This window comes from Mesocricetus auratus, unplaced genomic scaffold (genome assembly GCF_017639785.1).
Source record: "Mesocricetus auratus isolate SY011 unplaced genomic scaffold, BCM_Maur_2.0 Super-Scaffold_100015, whole genome shotgun sequence".
Taxonomy (NCBI): domain Eukaryota; kingdom Metazoa; phylum Chordata; class Mammalia; order Rodentia; family Cricetidae; genus Mesocricetus; species Mesocricetus auratus.
In genome coordinates this window covers 62,193,323-62,199,950 of record NW_024429198.1, presented here as the reverse complement: position 1 = coordinate 62,199,950, position 6,628 = coordinate 62,193,323, and positions in this window count along the sequence as shown.

Below are 6,628 nucleotides of genomic sequence, written 5' to 3'. Positions count from 1 at the left end.
ACAAAACACAAGTCAAACAAACAAGAAGCAAAAATATTAAAAAGCTAAGGCGAGAGCAGAGGCAAGGGACGAGGGTGTGAGAGCAGGCACGGGGAGGACACAGAGCTATCACTACGAAGACCTGGGGGAAAGACAATTGAATTGTCACCGGAAATGAATAACTGAGCTTCCGAACCACGGGGGCAGTGAGAACTGTAGTGGGCACTACAGTTTGCTCACGTATTGGGGGAAGTCGAGGGTTTTTTTTTAAGACCCTAGTTATCACCATAACCACCACAGGAATGTTTCCTACTGAAGGGAGCTTGCTACCCAGATTTTTTTTTTTCGAGACAGGGTTTCTCTGTATTGTTTTGGAGGCTGTTCTGGAACTCATTCTGTAGACCAGGCTGGCCTTGAACTCACAGAGATCCACCTGCCTCTGCCTCCGGAGTGCTGGGATTAAAGGCGTGAGCCACCAATGCCCGCCACTACCCAGATTTCCTTTGGTAGCTCCTTACTGCCACCTTCTTGGAATCTAGTCAGGCCTACCTGGGGCAACCATCAGTCCAGGGCATCTTTGTGGAATTTCCTGTGGACTGAAAAGCTTCCTGTTTTTATATTATTCTGTGCATTTAAATGCTGGAGGTCTGAACAGTATCTACATGTGCAGTTTGGGAAATCCTAGGTTGGATTAAGTCTGGGGCATCTTTCATTTGGTAGGAGATAGGAATGAGGTCATTGGTAGATCCGCGTGACTCCTTAGGGAGTTTAGCAATATTCTCACCCATGGGGTGAGCCAGAAGATGATCCATGGCATAGCCGTCCCTTCCCCTGCTCTTACTGGAAAAATATTATTCACTTGTTTCCTCAATTTTCAAAAAAATTTCATTTGCTAGCAATAGTTCTCATTCTGTTTGTTTATTCATTCTTTCTCTTCCTCCTTTTCCAAAAAGATACACTTGGCACAGTGTCTCACTCTTCAGCCGAATCCTCCTGCCACAGACTCAGAAGTACAGGAATGAGAAGCGAAATGTCACGCCTGATTTCCTCTCTTTCTAAACTTATTTCTTTACCCTCACTTCTTCAGTTTGTCCTGAGTTTCATTTTCCTTTCCTCTCATCTTTCTCCCCTTCCTTTTATAGCCCTCTCTTTTCTTTCTTTCTTTTTTTTTCAAGTGGGTCTTGCCCAAACTGGCCTCAAACTGCTGAGCTCCTTGGCCTAAATGTCCCCATAGGTATAGTTTGTCCTGCACATTTATGGTACTCCAGTTTTCACCCTGTTTAAGTTTGGAAAACAGAGCCAAATTTCTATGGAAAGCCTGCTTTATTTTTTAAATTGTACTGAATTATAAGAATTGTGAATTTAAAAATGGGAGCAATAGCAGACATATTTTATCAAAGGAATAGGGGAGATGCCTTTCTTTGTAATAAGAAATGTTGATGACAGATGTCAACCTTAGTTTGGTACCACTTTGTGATGTGTAACAGTGGACCTTTCCCAGAAGATCATTCTCTTTGCATCCCAGAAGTAAGTGTATTTTTCTGATTTTTCTCAGATGTTAGTCCTATAATCTCCACCTCTTACATAAATGAAAGCACATACTCTCTGAAGTGAACATTTATTTTTGAAAATTTTATCAATTTTTATTTTTATTTTATGTGTGTAGGTGCTTTGTCTGCATGTATATATGTGTATCATGTATGTTCCTTGTGCCACAGAAACCAGAAGAGGATGTTGGATCTACTGGACTTTTTTTTTTAAACTGAATTTTGTGAGCTGTACACGAGTGTTTTCAATTGCTAAGCCTCAATTGCTCCAACTTCTTTGTTGCTTTGTTTCTGCTTTCTTTGATTGGTCTCATTTTGGCATAGTTACTAGGAAATACGCTGTGTGGTTTGTGATGGCTCTGATAATTGTCCATTTTCCTTGCTTTTTTTGTATTAAACATTATATTCAAGCAGCTTTGCTATTGATTTGAGCAACTGAATTCACAACGTCTCCTTAGACCCTTTGGGAAATGGAAGATGGGAATGGAAAATGAGAAGATTTTTCTATGGCCGATGTGACCAAAATCCCTTCCCTTTATTTTACACTAGGACTGCAGAAAACGCTTGTAATGAGCCGGTGGCTGGGAAAATGTGAGAAGATGTTTTGACTTAGATCATAGAGACCCATTCGTGAAAACTTAACGCTTGTAATCAGCTCTGTGTGTGGTTCTACTCTCGGCTGGCGTGGAAAGTAAGAAGGCCTTGCTTGGCTTCACTGTATTTTTACACTTCGTAGGCAGACAGTCACTCTCGGGGGAGGGGGGGGAAGGAGATGGTTTAGGAAGAGTACAGGATGAAGCGTGTGAGAGCGGTCTGGAGGAGTTACAGATGAATGCAGACACTTTGCACATACAGTCAGGCTGTAGAGCTCCCATTCTGCCTCTGTGTAAATTTTCCCTGCCCCTCCCCGTTCTGTTTTATACCCTGGGGAGATGGCCCACAGGGTTTTTGCTCGAAGGCTATCTTGAGGGTCCCCCTCCTCCCCACTTCTGCTTGAGTGTGGCCAAAATGAAACATTAGCCAGAGATCAAAGAAAAGGCTGAGAGTAGACTAAGAATCTTTACTGACTCACTCTTTCAGTTGGCCGGCTGGAGATGGGATTCTTTCTCCTGCTGAGGCACAGTTGCTCACTGGGCCTTTTCACCTTGCTCTCAACTATTCCACCGTTTTCTCTTTTCTGATCTAGGGTTGCCAACAGCTCCAAGTTATTTCTCATCGCTGTACTGCACGATCCCCACAGTTACAGTTTGGCTGCGCCAGACACATTGGCCTGGCGTGACGTATCAACGACTCATCCCTTTACTTTCAGAGGCAGAACAACTTAAAGGGTAAAATAGATGGCTATTATTCATTTCTTTTCTTATGCCATTTGTAGATAGACAATTTATTAAACCATACTACACTTACAAAGGTGGAGTACGCTCCTTGTTTCCCATGAGCCTCTGACTGACTTAGTTCCCTGCAGGAGTGATCAATGTGTCATCGCATGAAGTCATATCCAATGATCTGTTCTCCCACCACTGGTGAATATTTTGTGATGCCATAGTTCTACAACCATTGCAAGGGGGACACTGGCTCTTTATCTAGTAGTCTCATATCTAGAACCCGTGTCCTTATTCTGAACTGTGAGAGATGAGTTATAAGAAATTCTTCAATTTTTCCACTGTAAGTGACTTTTTTTCCCCATAGTTGACAATAGTTGCCAGGATGTGCAAGAAAATCATGATGCTACTAGACTCTAGGATAGAAAATGTAAGATATGCTGCATTATTTCAACATTTGGGAATCTGATGCTGAAGGATCACAGGGAATCCAGCCTCAGCGACTTAGTAAGACCCCGCCTAATAATAACACAATAGAAGAACCAAAGAACATCAATACAAAAGTACAGTCAGCCGTACTAAAGTTCCCTGCTTAGCAGAATTTGCTGTTCAAAACAATGATTCAGTAAATAATCTTCTTCATTTATCATCTAGTATATTTTTTCCAGAAATAAATTATCTGTAAGATAAATTCCTAAAAGTAAAACATCTAGGTTAGTGATATATTCATTTATAATTTAGAATTATTTGTTTATCTTTCCATCCATCCATAAACATACCAGTAAAACAGGCTTGTACAATTCCCTACCAATGAAGGAAGTTATTAAAACTATCGATTTTTATTTTTGCTAAATTAGTAGACAAAATTAGTGAGCTATTTCAGAGTTGTTTAAATTTCATTTTATTTTATTAGAAGCTGTCTGTTTTCAGTTGATTACTTTAGTGTGTATAGTACATCTCTTGAGTTTGTGGATGCCTAAGTGATGTTTGTATTTCCTGCCTGGGAGCATCCGCTTAAATGCTTTGCTGATGTGTAGTCTAAACGATTGTTGACAATTTTCTTATTAATTTGAAGATCATTACAAATTAGGGAAATTATTCCCTTTAGTCAGGTGAATTACAAACACTATCATAAGTCTGTGATGATTTTTTAATGTTGTTTATGCAGATTTTACCAATACAGATTTCTTTTTTATTCTAGGAAAACTCACCAGTGCTTTCCCCTCTTCTCCTAAGGGCGTCTTTGACATCTCCAGACAGCCTGGCTGGAGGAAGTAGGGATATCACGTTGAGTGGTGCCAGGACATACTTTTCTTTATTAATCTAGCCATAATATTTTTGAAAAGCATTTCCTTTGCACTTATGATACTTTTCCTCATCGAACTTGTTGTTGAAAACATCTCAAAATTTGAATCAAGATTTCTCAGTGAGAAAAAGTGTTGGCTGTGCAATCCTGAGAATCTGAATTTGACCCTGAAAACCTATAATGGAAGGAGAGAACGACGCCTGAAAGTTGTCTTCTACTTGCTCTCACACATGCACACACACACACACACACACACACACACACACACACACGCACGCACACACGCGCACATACACGCACACACATGCACATACACGCGCACACACACAAACACACAAGTACACATATACATATATATGACTATTTGATAGAGCTAGGTATGGTGGCATGCAAGGATCTCTGAGTTAGAGGCCAGTCTGGACCAAGAAATCTTGGTAAAACCATAACAAAGTTGGTCTCGTTGTTGTTTTCCTATCTTGTTTAGTTCGTTTTCTTTTTTTAAATTTATCTTCTCAGATCCACTTTTCTCCTCAGCAGTGAGGATTAAGGCGTTGCTTGGTTTCTGTGTTTCCCCTCTTCTCTAACTTCATTCATTGAATTTCCTTCATTTCAAACACTTGCTGGCCGTTTGCTTTCACCTACGGGCAAACGTGACTTGTCTGTCATGCGCGTTGGATGAGGATTAGCCAGGGTCGAGCGCCACCCTACACCGTCCTCAAGCTCCCGTCTCAAGTGCTGAGGTGTAATGTACATCGTCTCATGGATGCGCTTCTTTCTTCCTTTTCCTTCACGTCTTGTCTCAACTACCTTGTCGCTCTCCCTGCGGTTATCTGACTAGTCATCGTTTCTCTACTCTGCCTGTCGCTTCCTCTCGTGGGATTCTAAGCATTGTCTCCTTATGACAAGTTATTGCCAAAACTGGTGACCTCCCCAAGCCCATGCTTCGTTTATTTACAGTCTATGAATTTCAAAACCAAATTTCCCAGTGTTACGTTCGCATTGTACAAAGTTCACACTGCATCAAGCCGTTTTGTGTCTCCCGATGGAGTCCTGTGTATATGTCAATAAAGCACTGTTGGCCAATAGGGAAGCAAAATGGGTAGGACTAGGAGTCGAGGAGGATTCTGGGAAAGAGAAACACAAGGCGTCATCATATAGCCACCATAGAAGTAAGATGTCCGGACCCTTTCTCCTGTAAGAGAAATACTTAGATTAACAATTATGGGATTAAATACTTAAGTCAGAGATAGCCAGTAAGAAACAAGCAAGCGGCCAACAGCTTCATAATTAATACAGCCTCCTGTGTGTTTATTTGGGACTGATGCATCTCTGGAACCAGGCTGGTGGGAAGGCTGCACTCTCCAGTCTCCGCTTATTTTTAGTTATTTCATCGTTACCTCTGCTTTGCTTTTTGGTAGAATATCTGCTTTGAACTTTGCTGCTCACAGAGACCAGCTCTTGCCTTGCCATCCTGATAGTGGCGTTCATTTTAACCTCACTCCTATTTCGTAACAGGCAAACACACAGCATTAGCAGCAAATTATTAATGCTGCAGCTATTGGAATGTTAGTAACGCTTACATTGTAATCATGGCAAGACAGACTGTGGCTTGGGTGCTTTGGCTTCCACAAATCGGTAAGCTGTTGTGAAGTAGCTGTCCGAATTTGCACAGTCCTGAGTACTACTGGTAGAGTATCTTTAAGCTCACATTGTTCATTTCTTTGTCTGCTGTCTGATAAAATACCTTGGCATACAGCAGCTTAAAGGATAAGTTTATGTTGGTTTATAGTTTAAAATGCACCTCACTGTGTCATGTCAATAGAAGCTTGAAGCAGCTTATTATGTAATAGCCATGACCAGGGATTAGAGATTGATGAATCAATGTTGATTCAATGTACTCTCTCCATTTTTATAGAGTTCACTCTCCATTTTTATAGAGTCCAAGACCCATGCCTAGGGAGTGGCGTGTAGTGTGAGTTTTCCCACTTCATTTAACCTAATCAAGCTAACCTCCTACAAGCATGCCCAGAGGCTAAACAATTTCCCACAGTTCTGTCTGGAGGGTTGTCTCCTAGGTGATCCCAGTTTCTGACCTGATGGCAGCTTGGGTAAAACAGTCTTTTAGAAGTGCGAGCAGAATATCAACATATAGTGAAGTCTGGAGCTACTAATATCAATATATATTGAAGGACACAGAAGACAGGAACAACAATGCGACTTTAAATTATTCATGAAAAACAACCTATGGTGGCGGAGTGGTAGAATTGGAGGACTTAGTTTATACTCAGATCTGGCACAAACAAGCTTACAAAAAAGTTAGAAGACACTGATTAGAAATCATGAAAATGATCCACTTACGTATTATTTTATGATACCATGTTTGTACGGTGGAGACCACTAGCTGTCCTCCAAAACTTATTTCTTCTTTATCTAGCAGAACTGTGACTACAAGGTCATTCTTCAGCTGTGCCTAA